The following is a 14,680-nucleotide window of genomic DNA, read 5'->3' as shown; positions in this document are numbered from 1 at the left end:
TCAAACAATACAGATTCTCTACTCTTCAACTTTTCCTTTTCCTGGGATATACTCAGTAGCTTATTTTGAAAAACTATTGCCTGACACAAGGTAGTTAGCAAAGTACTACCTCAGGGATATGTTGGGTTGGAAAAGAAAAATTTGTTTAAAGCCGTCTTCATAAAGAAAGAAACATAGACCAGTTAAATAGAATAGAGAGCCCAGAAATAAATCTTCACATATACGATCAAATATTTGACAAGGTAATAGGGAAAGGACGGTCTCTGCAATAAATGGTGTGAAGAAAACTGAGTATTGACATGCAAAAGAATGAAATTAGACCTTAAACACCATATACAAAAATTAAAAATGGATGTTAAGTGTAAAACCTAAAACAATAACACTTTCAGAAGAAAACATAGGACAAAAGCTTCCAACACTGGCTTTGGCAATGACTTCTTGGATATGACACCAAAGGTACAGGTTACAAAAGGAAAACAGACAAATTAGATTTCATGAAGATTTAAATATTGTGAACACCAAAGTCACTATCAACACAGTAAAAAGGCAACCACAGAATGGGAGAAAATATTTGCATATCATATATCTATCTGATTAGGGATTACTACCCATAATATATAGAGAACTCCGAAACTCAACAACAAAAGAAACCAATTCAAAAATTGCCATAGGGCTTGAATAGACATTTCTTCAAAGAAGATATATAAATAGCAATAAACACATGAAAAGATTAACACCACTAATCATTAGAGAAACACAAATCAAAACTATTACAAGATACCACCCCACACCCACTAGGATGGCTACTATAAGGAAAACAGAAAACAGCCAAGTGTTGGTGCGGATGTGCAAGAGTGGAACTCCTGTGCACTTGGTGGGAATATCAAATGGTTTAACTGTTATGGAAAACAGTACGTTGGTTCCTCAAAAAATTAAAAACTGGATTACCATTTGATCTAGGAATTCAAATCCTGGACATATACATCAAAGAATTGAAAGCAGGGTCTCAAAGAGGTATTTGTAACTCATGTTCGTACCATTATTCACAATAACTAAAACATGGAAGTAATCCAAGTGTCCATCAAAGGATGAATAGATGAACAAAGTATTACTCAACCCTAAAAAGGAGAAAAATCCTGCAGTATGCTACAACACGGATGAACCTTAAGGACAGTATGCTAAGTAAAATAAGCCAATCATAATAAGACAAATACTGCAGAATTTCACTAAGGCAACGTACTTAGAGTTGTCAAAATCATAGAAAGTAGAACGGTGGTTGCCATGGGCTGAGGGAAGAGGATGTTTCCACTATGTGAATGGGTATAAAGTTTTACAAGATGAAAAGAGTCAGAGATGAATGATGGTGATGATTGCACAACAATGTGAAGGTATTTAATACCACTGAACCATACACTTAAACATGGTTAAGATAGCAAATACTATATGTATTTTACCACACACACACACACACATTTAAAGCCATCTTAAAATAGCTTTTGTTTTTTTCTTCTTTCTTTCTTCTTCTGTTCTTTCTTCAGTTTAAAATAGTCTTTCAGAAAGTCAGTCCTACCCAATCAGTATGAGCCCTAGAGATGGTTTTCTGGTACCATGAAAGGTTTAGGGGTCATCATTAAGAATGATTACTTTAGAGCACCTCTTGTTACACTGTTAGGAAGGTTTTTACTATAAACACTGACCATATTTAATCTTCCAGCCACTGGACTTAGTTTTGCACAGAACAAGTCATAGCTTTTACTTACATGACAGCCGTGCTAATACTCACAAAATAACATAACTACAGGGCCAAATGGAACTTTAGTCACTGATGGTTCAATCTCAAGGAATGAAAAAATTGCCTCCCTCCCCTCTGAACGAGCTTACGTCCTGTCCTGATATCAGGCTCAGTGTACTCTATTCTGGTATGATTGTTCTGTAGAAGCTTAAGGGGAAGTAAGGGCACATTCCTTTGAGCAGGTGTAAATACTCTGATTTCAATTATCTACAGAAGATGCCATCAGAAAGGAACTTGATGTCTGGCCTGGGTTTTTTCAAGGGACTGGAGGTACCTGAAATTCTCCCACGGAGTTAAGTAAAAGTTGGTCCCTCCTGCTCCACTGAGGCAAATCAGAAACAAGGTGAAATGGCTCTCTGGGCAAGAAAGTCAGAAACTGAAGATATCTTATAACCAGATTATCTAGCTTCATGTTACTATCCATATTCATTTACCTTTTAGTACTTCTGAATCTTTTGTAGAATTTAGTTTAAATGTTCTGTCCCATTCAATGGAGTATTCTGTGATTATATTCCAAACAGTGAAATACTCTGAAGATCTGTTATTGATATGGAAACAGAAAGATGCCATATTTTGAAAAGTAAAATAAACACACTGATAATGCCATTTGCATTTTTTTTAAAAAAGAGTACATATACCTGTCTATATACATGATTGTATATGGTTTGTATAGGTGTAAAAAGTTCCAGACAGCATACATACTACAGTGTGACCATGTGTCTGTGTATTTTACATAGAATGTTTTGACACCTCTTCAAATTGTCAAATGACCTCTAGAACACTTGGCTCCTTGTCCTGCAAACACATCCCGCCATTTTCCTTCTGGGTGTCTCTGCTCATGTTCTCTCCATCCTAGGATGTCCTTTCTTCCCTAAATAGTAATTTTGGTCAGCTTTTGAGATTCAGTCTAATCCTTTCTGAAAATTCCCCAGAATGCTTAGGTCGAACTGTGCCTCTCTTCTTTCTGTATAACAAACACTGTCTGTCCATACTTCTCATCCTGTAACATGTAACAACATAGGGCATTTCTTGTATTGTTCACCTCTTTACCTGTTATATTTTCATTTGTATTTACTTTCTGTACTCATTAGTTATTTGTGGGCTGGGGCCAAATCTTTTTTTTTTTTTTTTTTTTAGGAGTTTTTTGTTTTTTTTTTAATGTTTTATTTATTTCTAGGAGAGAGAGAGAGAGACAGCAGGGGAGGGTCAGAGAGAGAGGGAGTCACAGACTGAAACAGGCTCCAGGCTCTGAGCTGGCAGTCAGCACAGAGCCCGATGTGGGGCTCGAACCCACAAACCACGAGATCATGACCTAAGCGAAAGTCGGACCCTTAACCGACTAAGCCACCCAGGCGCCCCGGGCTGGGGCCAAATCTTGAGACACTTTGATTCTCCATAATATTCAGTAAAATACCTTGGCATGGAGAGGCATGTAATACATTAATGGTATAGCTTAAATAAGATTAAAATTAAAAGAAAACACTAAATACTGCTCTTTAAAAGGGAAGTTGGGAATATTCACTGTTTCTGAAAACCTTCTTCCTACATATCCTGCCCCACTCATAACAGTAAACTTGTAAACTCTTTATTCCCAGTTTTTAAGTGTTTAGAAAATTTTAGTTTTTTAATAGGGAATAAAGAATGGCACTTATTGATAGTATTATTGGCTCAGAGAAGATTTTGCCTAGAGCAGTATGTCCCAAAGCAATATAGGAAAAGGGTGAGGCTGAGGAGGAACTATGGCTGCTGGGTTTCTGGGACGGAGAAGGAAATGGCTGTAGGATTTTAATGTGACCGAAATTCAATTTTAATTTGCTCCCTATCCTAGGCTACATTTTAACTTCCTCTTTGTCAAGAAGAAGGAACTAGCTCATACTGGAGTGAAAAGCAAAGATAAAACAGCAGGTACAAAAGTCAAAATAAGGCAGAAGCAATCACAAAAGAAGTGAAAGCACATCAAGAAGTATGAAGACAATGTTCAGATTTGAATTATTTTCATGTGATATTAAAAGAAAGGCTGGAGGATACAGAATTATTTGCCCTACACAATGTTTCTTAAAAGGGGGCCCATGGTCAAAGAAGTTTGATAAATAACACACTAGATGTCACCTTGAAGAGTCACAGTAGATATCAGCAAACTAAAGACATTGAGACATCTTTGAAGTTAAAAAACAAAAAACACCACTGCAAACCTGCTAAAATGTATCACTTGAATTTTTCAAACTTTGGGAACCTAACTTTCCTACCATATCTAGTAACAGGTCATGTGTGTAGTGTTCTACATAAACTACTTTGAGAAATACTGGCCTGGGCTTCAATTACGATCTTAAAGATGTAGCTAAGCCAAGGAGAATTAAAAAATATACCAATCAAGGGGCACCCAAGTGGCTCAGTCAGTTAAGTGTCTGACCCTTGATCTCGGCTCAGGTAGTGATTGTGCAGGTTTATGGGTTCGAGACCTGAGATGGGCTCTGTGCCTGGGGTAGCACGGAGCTTACTTGCTTGGGATTCTGCCTCTCTCTCTTTCTCACTCTCTCAAAAGAAATAAATAAACTTAGAAAAGATATACCAATTGAGGAATGTCATGAATAAAGCTACATAAGAAAAAAGATTATGAGGGAAATTTGACAAGTAGCAAGTATATCAGATTGGTGGAAAGCTTACTTCTAGTATGGGTATTTTTTTCTAATATCTTAAGGATAAAAGAGGATTGTACAGGGGTGCCTGGGTGGCTTAGGCGGTGAGTGTCCAACTTGGCCTCAGGGCATGATCTCACAGTTCATGAGTTTGAGCCCCATATCAGGCTCACTGCAGTAAGTGCAGAGCCTGCTTTGGATCCTCTTAAGATTCTCTCTCCTCTCTCTGCTCCTCCCCTGCTCATACTCTCTCTCTCTCTCAAAAATAAATAAACCACTAAATATATATAAATATGTATATTTATATATATACACACACACACACAGAGAACTGTATGACAGAAATTAGAAATTCATTAAAGCAAAAATTATGATAAACTGATACTGTGAGATATTTAATTACAGATCCTGGAAATTTTAAAAAATATTTTCTTTATAGGGAGCAACACTTAACATTTATACAAAGAAATCTCCTATTTTTAGAAAGAGAGAGAATGTGTACATGAGGAAGTGGGTGAGGGGCAGAGAGAGAGAGGAGGAGAGAGAATCTTAAAGCAGGCTCCACGCGATGCAAGGATCCCTATATGGGCTTGATCCCATGACCCTGGGATCATGACCTGAGCTGAAATCAAGAGTGGGCACTCAACTGACTAAGCCACCGAGCACCCGCAGTGAGATCTTCTAAATCTTAATCTGGGTTACTAAAATGGAAAATAAATTCAGAATTAAAACTTACTTCTGGAATGAGAATTTAGCATACAGTCTCAGAGATGATTCCTAAACAGACTGATGCATTTGTATGGCTGCAGCCTCCAGCATGTTAAAATGAAAAATGGCTGAAGGACTGGGGGCTGGGGAATGCTTTGAAAATAAAGGTTAAGGGATAAAGACGGTATCACAACATTGATTTTGGCCTTATGTTTTTTTCATATGCAACTCTGAAAGTGGGCCAACAATATAGCCATAGAAATACTGCTTTATTTGGAATTTGAGCATTATACAGAAGGGTGAGAAACAGATCAATCTGGCAATGTACCAGTAGCGAATTCTTATTTTTCAACTTTAATGCAGGAATCAGGCAAGATAACAACCTGAAAAATCCCAAAAAGGAAATAATAATAATAATAATAATAAAATAAGAAAAAGTGGCAGTTTGGGGGGATTATAATAGATTTATAGTTTTCTTAGCCAATTGTATGATTTTTGTTTAGTAAAGGTTAATTGTTTTTAATCTATCATATTTTGACTGGTTAATTTCATTCATTGAATCCACACTTTTTTTTCCTGTTCTATTGGATTCGGGTTTTTTTTTTTATGGTAAGAACATTTAACATGAGATCCACCTTCTTGACAAACTTTTAAGTGTATAATACAGTATTGTAAAGTAACAACACAATGGTGTATAGTAGATCTCTAGAATTTATTCATCTTGTACAACTAAAACTTTATATAGCAAGTCTTCCTCCCCCAAGTCCCTGGCAACCTTCATTCTACTCTGTTTCTAGGAGTCTGACAATTAGAGATACCTCATATAAGTAGAATCATGCAGTATTTGTCCTTCTCTGGCTAACTTATTTCACTTACCATAGTATCTTCAAGGCTTACCCGTGTGATCACATGTGACAGGATTTCCTTCCCTTTAGGACTAAATAATATTCCGTTGTGTGTATATACTGCATTTTCTTTATCCATTCATCTGGTGATAGACAACAGGTTGCTTCTGCTTTTTGGCTATGGTAAACAATGCTGCAATGGGCATGGGAGGGCAAATATCCCTTTGAGATTCTGATTTCAGTATTTGCAGATATATACCCGTAAGTGGGACTGCTGGATCATATGGTAGCTCTATTTATAATTTTTTGAGGTTCCTCCACTCTGTTCTCCATAGTAGATGTACCATTTTGCATCCTACCAACAGTGTACAAGGGTTCCAATTTTTCCACGTCCTTGCCAACACTTGTAATTTTTCTTTTTATTTTATAACAGGTATGAGATGACACTGAATCTACACACATATATTGAGCACTTCTGCACTGTGCATCAACTGTATTTTTGTTATATTTCAGGAAACTTACTATCTCGTAATATATTTGTCAAATTTCATTAAATCTTTGCTCTCATATGTTTAATTTCAAAGAATACATTTAATTCCTGGATGTTCCTTTTTATAGAATCCTATTATTTCATTAATATGATCTATCTTTCTGAGAATATTCACTATACATATGTGTGTATATGTAGATAAAAGTCATTTAATTCCTTTGTAAATTGCCTCTTTGTGTCCTCTGCCTCTTTTTCTTTTTAAGTGTTCACTTCTTGGGGCGCCTGGGTGGCTCAGTTAGTTAAGCATCTGACTTCAGCTCAAGTCATGATCTCATGGTTCCTGGGTTTGAGCCCAACATCAGGCTCTGCATTGACAGAATGGAGCCTGCTTAGGATTTTCTCTCTTCCTCTCTCTCTGCCCCTTTCCAGCTCATGCACACACATAATCTCTCTCAAAAATAAATAAACATTTTTTTAAAAAGAGCCTTAAAATGAAAAAACAAGTACAAAAAATCTCTCTGATCAACAAATGGCATTTATTCAAATTCAAGATTTGGAAAGGGTCTTTGAATCTAAGAGTTTTCTGTAAATTCACAGGAATTGATTTGTAGAGATAACTATGAATGGTTGGAAAAGGTAACTAGATAGATCAAAGGATCTATTTATTACAGATACTGGCAAAGCTTCACAGGTAGAATAATGAGTTGTCGGTTCTATGATTCACCCTTCCCAAAAGTATAACACAAGAATATGAACTGTTAGCACTCCATTACTCTTGGAAAACTAATATGGGAGAAAATAGCCAAAGGTCATATCAGCGCATCACAAATATGCCAGGCCAGCTGATGTTTCGGCTTCTATCTCAATCTACCTTTCCCACACTGCACACAACTTACCAATTATAAACGCAAAGCGATTAACCAGTTTTTCTTTCAAAATCAAGTATCAGGTGAGTGAAGTCTACCAATCACATGGATTACCAGAAATAATTCAACTTACTTTACAGAAAAGAAAACTCTCGAGAACCAGTGATAATAACTGACTTTATCTACACACAATGTCAGTTGGTGGCTGTTTTTCAATCATACTGAGCCATTACCAAATGAAAGGCAATCTTATTTTTGAGGTGAGAGAAACGGAAGGATAATTTGGGAGAAAGAGTTTTTAGGGAACAGTGGGCCTCAAAAGAATGTCCAAAATGTCAAAATAGGAAACTTCTGTTAGCTAAGCCAGCATGAGGATAGTGGCATGTAGGATTCCTTGATAAGAGATAAACACAAGTGGCAAAGTGTATAGAAGAAAAGATTCTCATCATCAAGAAAATGAAAACAATCCACAGAATAGGAAAAAATGTTTGCAAATCATATATGAGACTTACATATAGAATATATAAAGAACCCTTACAACTCAACAGTGACAAAAACAAATAAGTCAGTTTAAAGGATTATAATAGATATTTCCCCAAAGATAATATACAAATAGCTAATAAGTACACAAGACAAGGTTCCACATAATTACTCATTCATTAAAGAAATGAAAAGCAAAAACCACAATGAGGTATCACTTCAAATCCACCTGACCGGTTATCAAAAAGACAGAAAATAACAAGTAGTGGTGAGGTGGTGGAGGAAATAGAATCCACATGTAGTTTTGTTGAATGGTGCAGCTGTTTTGAAAAACAGTCCGGCAATTCCTAAAAAGGCTAAACACAGAGTTACCATATGACCTAGCAATTCCATTCCTAGGTATTTATCTAAAAGAAATGAGAGCATAAGTCTACACAAAAATTTGTTCATGAACATTCATAGCAGAAATACTAATTTTCCAAAAGTGGAAACAACCTTAATGTCCATTAGCAGATTAAATAAATGTGGTATATCCATACAATGGAATATTTTTAGGATATAAACAAGAATGAAGTACTGATACATGCTACAACATGGACGGACCTTGAAAACATAATGCTAAATGGAAGAAGACAATCACAAAAGGCCACATATTGTATGCTTCCATTTATATGAAATGTCCAGAGGATGAAAATCTACAAAGACAGAAAATAGGTTAACGTTTGCCTAGGGCTGGTGGGGACAGTGACAAGTGGGATAGGGAATAATTCCTAAAGAGTATAGGGCTTTTTTTTTTTTTTTTTAAGTAGGCTTCATGCCCAGTGGGGAGCCCAATGTGAGGCTTGAACCCATGACCCTAAGATAACAACTGAGGTGAGAATTAAGAGTCAAATGCTCAATCGACTGAGCCATCCAGGTGCCCCTCCCCCCTTTTTTACTTTTTACTTTTTGTTCTGTTTTTAAGGCCTTTTTTAGGGGTGATGAAAATGTTCTAAAATTACAGTAATACTTGCATAATTCAGTCAATATACTAAAAACCATTTAATTGTACACTTTTTAAAATCTTTAATTTTTTTAGCTTTTTAAAAAAAGTTTAAATTCCAGTTAGTGACCATACACACAGCGTTAATATTAGTTTTTACAAAAGAAAATGAAACAGAAAAGTTCCCTGACCAGGTTTTATCTACTAATAACTGGTAGGAAATTTAGGAGTAGCTGAGAGGTGCCCCAGTTAAATTACTAAAATGGCAATGTCTGCTCATGGAGTCTAGCTCTGGATGCTATGATAAAAGTTTGGAGATTTGGCGTGGGCGGCGGTGGACACCAAATAATATAAACGGTGGTCTCGCCCCAATTATAAGAAAGATCTGGGGCACCTGGGTGGCTCAGTCATTTAGCCTCCGAATCTTGGTTTTGGCTCAGGTCATGATCTCAAGGTTTTAGGACTTCGAGCCCACTATAAACTAGCAGCCAGGAGCCTGTGCGGGATTCTCTCTCTGCCCCTCCCCCACTCACACTGTCTCGTTCTCTCTCAAAATAACTAAACTTAAAAAAAAATGGTTTAACAAAACAAAACAAAAAGAATGTACCTAATATCATATAGCCGAACACAAGACAAACGATTGGTAAAGAGCAGATAATCAATTCACAGGTCTGATAGATAACCTCTGTTGTAGATTTCATTGAAGTAAACACTAGTTCTTGACAGAGTTTTAAAAAGAGGCAGATCAGGGGGAAAAGAGTTATTCATGTTCAGGGTGCCATAAGATGCCCACGCTGGGGCAAAAGTGGTTTAGCTGCAGATAAGGAAAGAGTAGAGGACTACCTTAAGGACGCAGTTTGTAAACTGTATTGGTGTAACAAGGACATCACTACATCAAGACCCAAAGGACCATTTTCCATCTGACAAGCGTCTCTCAGAAACAGAACGCTATGGGGGCACCTGGGTGGCGCAGTAGGTTAAGCCTCTGCATCTTGATCTCAGCTCAGGTCATGATCTCACAGCTCGTGGAGTCAAGTCCCACAAGCGGCTCTGTGCTGATGGCCTGGACCCTACTTGGGATTCTCTCTCTCTCTCTCTCTCTCTCTCTCTCTGTCTGCCCCTCTCCCGCTCGTGTGCTCTCTCAAAATAAATAAATAAACTTAAAAATTAAAAAAAAAAACGCTATTAACAAGCTAAAGCAGTCTTCTGAAAAAAACTTAAAAGTCACAATGGATTGATTCCTCTAGCCACTGAGTTCACCTTCCGTCTAAAAAGTGCAATAAGCGCATTTGAAGGTTTCATAACGAAGAACAAGAAATGTGCGGCAACTGAAACTGCAACAACAACGTGACTCTGCACAGTCCTGGAAATTAAGGTGACCAAGAAGCCCCCAGGTGGGTGTCGGGGATCGAACGTACCTCGAGTCACCCGAGAGCAGAGGCGGTGGGAAGGAATCCCGGGGACCGCATTTTTGCAGGTAAACCCGGGTTGGGCGATCCCGCCCGGAGGCTGCCTGCGACCCGAACGCGAAAGCAGAGAAGCTGTAGCGGCCAGGCAACCAGCTCCCCGAGGTCGCACCCGAGCCAGCTCCGCGTTTCCATGGCTAACGTCAACTCCAGCGGGTGCCACCGCCACCGTCGCGGAACCGAGATCGCGCTCGGGGGCGGTTCGGGCGCCCGGCTCGCCCCGCCCCGCCCCCGAATCGTGCTCGCTTCGGGGCGCTTACTTCACCGCCGGCCGAGCGAGGCGGAGCTGGGGGAGAAGGGCGCTTTGTTCACTCCGGGCCTGCGTCCACGCTCCCCTCACCGGGGATCGTGGGAGACGCCTGGGCTCTGGCAGCGCCTTGCGCCCACAGGTTTCCACTAAAGCGCAGGGGGTCTTCGGACCAGCCCTGAACTTTCACCCTGACTGCGCCCCTACGCAAAGCGCCGTTTCCCTGGTGACGTGACGTGCCCGAGGGAGGGAGTAGTGCTTTCTGGCCGATTGACGTGCGGCAGCCATTTCGCGAGCGCTGGCTTATCCGAGGTCTGGTCGCCGTCTCGGAAGTGTAGGGTGACTGTAACCCTTCGGGGTCTCGCCATTTGCATTAACCGCATCCGCACTTTGGCCGTCACCACCCGGCACACCGACGGTAATAAATGCTTTTAGTGACACTTCATACGTCCTCTCCAGCGTGAAAGATTTGGAACTGAATATACGCCCTAGCTAGTGCCCTTTATTGCATACTTTTTCTCTCTGAGTGGATATGTGGCTGCCTTTTTAAACGCAAGGAACCAAAATGCCCATCGTTGAATCATGCTACTAGGAAGATAGCTGTTAATAAAATAAGACAAAGCCCCCTATCCTAATGGCGGGGGAGTGGGGAGCGGAAAGCCCTGACTGGCCCACTGATACTACTTAGTGGTAGTTTAAGATCCGGGAATCTTTGGCAGGGAGCCGCAAAATCCGAGTTTTACTACTTTTAAAGTTAAATGCCCTGCGCCCACGGCCTCCATTTTCAGTGAAGTTTGATTTCTCACTCCTGGATTGCCGGTTGGAAGTCTACAAGGCGGCCCCTTAGAGCCTTAAATTGGAAATCGGTCACAAATGATTTAGAGGCTCTTTAAGGGAACCCTGAAGTCAATTTGTCAGTATTAAGGTACTTCTGTTTCCTGCGTGATTGACACTAGCAATTCTGTATACTCGGAATTCCTGAGTGCTCAAGGACTGGCTTGTTTGGATCTCTTTACCTCAAAACTATAAATGCGGCTTTTTTTGTTTGTTTGTTTTCTGGCTTCACTGGAAGTGATGGCTTGGTTCTCAAGCATCTAGGTTTTCAGGCCGTAAGGAAATTTGTGTGTGTGTTAATATTAAAAGAAAACCAAGGCTTACTCTATTCAGAGGGAAAGTGTAGTTTATTGTAGCTTATTGTGGGAAGAAAACCGTGTGCAGTTTTAATTAACGTACACATACCTGACACAGCAGGTAGAACCTTTCATAGTTCAGTGTGAGGGGGAGACACACTCTTGGTTCACCCTTACTGTTCCCCTCACTTTGAGGGAAAACAGCATTCCTCATCATGGGTCCGGGTACCACGTTTAGCATCTCTGAGGCATCTGCAATTGCTAGAAGTCAGTATAGTGTGATTCACAGTACAGGCTCTGGAGGTATGAAGTCCCAGATTGTTGGAATCTTGACATCACAGCTCACTACTTGTGTGATCTAGGGGTTACCTAATCTTCCTGGTGCTCAGTTTCCAAATCGTGTAAAATAAGAGAGATGAAATTTTTATCTCACAGGGAGTTGTATAGATTGGATTAAATAACCAAATCGCTCAGTTAGGCACAGCTTAAGTGCTTAGTGAGAATAAGCTATTGTCTTTATGTGGAGAGGCTCTTATTTTTGTCACCTTAAATTACATATAATTCAAGGAGAATATTTTGTTGTGATACCTATTGTAGATATTTGGTTGTTAAATTTTTTCTTTTTTCCAATGTGTTGGTTAGTGTGCACTTAGAATAAAATTGGTAAAGCTTATGGTACAAAGCCTTTGGTTACTAGTGTATACAAAGTATTCGTTGAGCATTTACTGAAGTAGTGGATGTTGTTTGCCAGGAACCACACCTGTTGCTGCAGATACAGAGTCGAATAACACATGATTTCTACCCTTAAGGAATTACCAAAATGTAATGAGAGACTAACAAGGACATCAGTAATACCAGAGTGTGTGATAAACAGATGAGCCTGGAGCCATAAAATAACTACAAGTTAGGTGAATAAAGATCTGGGAAAGGAGGTATCTTATAGGGAGCACCAATCATTCAATTAACAAATATTTAGAGCAGAAGGCAGGTACCTATGGACCCTATTTAATCTTAACCTTATGACATAGCTTAATATTCTCATTTCAAACATAAAGAATCTCTGCTGCAGAAAAGTAAAATAAGTGATTTTTTAAATAAATGAGATTTAGAATTGAGCATTTATCTGAATGTCTTCATGATACGTTTTTTTGTTGTTTAAACAAAAAATCCAGTTTGTTTTTGGTTTCTGTTTTTCTTTGGGTTTTTTTGTTTTTGTTTTTGTTTTTTTGTTAACGCTGCTGATTGACATACAAGGAAATATTAGCATAAATCTGGAGCTGCTTCTTCAGCCAGAGAAAATATTTACCCAGTCATTATCGCAGCATAACCTGTTTTTGTGTAATGGTAATGCCCATTTTTAAGTTACTCCTCTTACCATAAAGTAAAACCAACAAAACTAAAATTATAAAAGCCTCACTCTGCCCCGTTGCTCACAGACCATTGACCAGAGGACTCTGAAAATAATGCAGAGCTGCAGCAAAAAGGATAAGATGATTTAAAGCGGAGCTGTGGTGCAGAGAATTTGAAAGCGAGGCTTCCAGGGCAAGGCAATAGTAACAGCTAAGATCTGGTAAAGGATTGGATCAGGGTGGGGATGGGTGGAGGAGTAAGGAGACCAAAACAAAAAGATGAGCCTAACCTTCAAGCTGAGTGACCACAAAGTTTGAGGAACCCTAAAGTAAACATAGGAAGAATAAGTTTGGAAAGAAAGATAGTCCGCTTTGAGGCATTCTGTGTTTAAGGACCAGTTTGCAAATACAGGATTGTACCTTGGGAGACAGGTCAAGGCATAGAGATTTAGGAGTAGTCTACATTTAGAAAAAGAAAGTTATTTGAGGAGTGCCTGCGTGCTTCAGTTGGTTGAGCATCTGATTCTTGATCTCAGCTAAGGTCTTTTTTTTTTTTTTTATGTTTTATTTATTTATTTCGAGGAGAGAGAGAGAGAGAGACAACATGAGCAGGGGAGGGTCAGAGAGAGAGGGAGTGACAGACTCTGAAACAGGCTCCAGGCTCTGAGCTGGCAGTCAGCACAGAGCCCGACGCGGGGCTCGAACCCACGAACCGCGAGATCATGACCTGAGCGAAAGTCGGACGCTTAACCGACTAAGCCACCCGGGCGCCCCGTTCTCAGCTAAGGTCTTGATCTCAGGGTCCTGAGTTTAAGCCCTGCATTGTGCTCTGCGCTAAGTGTGAAGCATACTTAAAAAAAAGAAAAAGAAAAAGCTATTTGGAATCATGAGATTGAAAGAGAATGCCAAGGTTTGGATACTAGTGAACATGAAGAAAACCACCAGGAGAGAAAAAAGGGACTGTAAAATGAGATGATCTATTTCTTAAATGGCTCATTTAAATTCATATAATTTCTTTATGTCACAAAACATATGCATCTAAAAGTATATGAAGACCATGTGAATGGGCATGTGATGGGCAGCAATTTTAGTATGTTTACAGGCATATAGGTTGAGTGACATTGAGTTATGAGGCTATTAAATACAAGGAGTAGGGTATTATAGTAAGTGAAATAAGTCAGAGAAAGAAAAATACCACATTTTCCCACTTACATGCAAAATCTAAAAAAACCAAAAAGCAGAAACAAACTGATAAATATAGAGAACAAATTGATGGTTGCCAGAGTGGATGGGGATAGTGGCATGGGCAAAATGCGTGAAGGACAGAGATTCAGGCTTCCATTTATGGAAGTGACAGGGATGAAAAGCACAGCATAGGGAATATAGTCAATGGTATATAATAGAGTACTATGATGATAGATGGTAGCTGCACTCGCAGTGAGCATAGTATAACTTTTGAACTTGTCCAGTCACTGTGTTGTACACCTGAAACTAATGTAACATTGTATATCAATTTTATTTATCAATAAAGTAAAGACAAGAAGTGACCAATTGTTAATTATAAAGTTTAATATTGCAACTTCCTTTAATATAGAAAAAAATTTCATACTAGATAAACATTCATAATTAGGACCATAAAATAAATAATATATACTGTAATCACAGCTTTGCCATTGTTTCTAAACTTTG

General features: G+C 39.0%; 1 protein-coding gene across 2 annotated transcripts in view; it reads right to left on the bottom strand.

Moving 5' to 3' along the window:
- PCNX4 (pecanex 4) overlaps positions 1-10,680 on the bottom strand; it is a 37,652-nt gene extending 26,972 nt beyond the window's left edge. Inside the window, exon 1 of one of the 2 annotated variants that reach the window (XM_039240765.1) lies at positions 10,218-10,680. The gene's annotated coding sequence lies outside the window, so the exon portion shown is untranslated. Of the gene's footprint in view, positions 1-2,226; positions 2,314-10,217 lie in introns of those variants that run through there. The other variant, XM_039240766.1, reaches the window with a different exon arrangement.
- Positions 10,681-14,680: the final 4,000 nt, after the last annotated feature.

Source organism: Hyaena hyaena, unplaced genomic scaffold, assembly GCF_003009895.1.
Source record: "Hyaena hyaena isolate Hyena2069 unplaced genomic scaffold, ASM300989v1 scaffold_181, whole genome shotgun sequence".
NCBI classification, from domain to species: Eukaryota; Metazoa; Chordata; class Mammalia; order Carnivora; family Hyaenidae; genus Hyaena; species Hyaena hyaena.
This window is presented reverse-complemented; position numbering and strand designations above follow the sequence as displayed.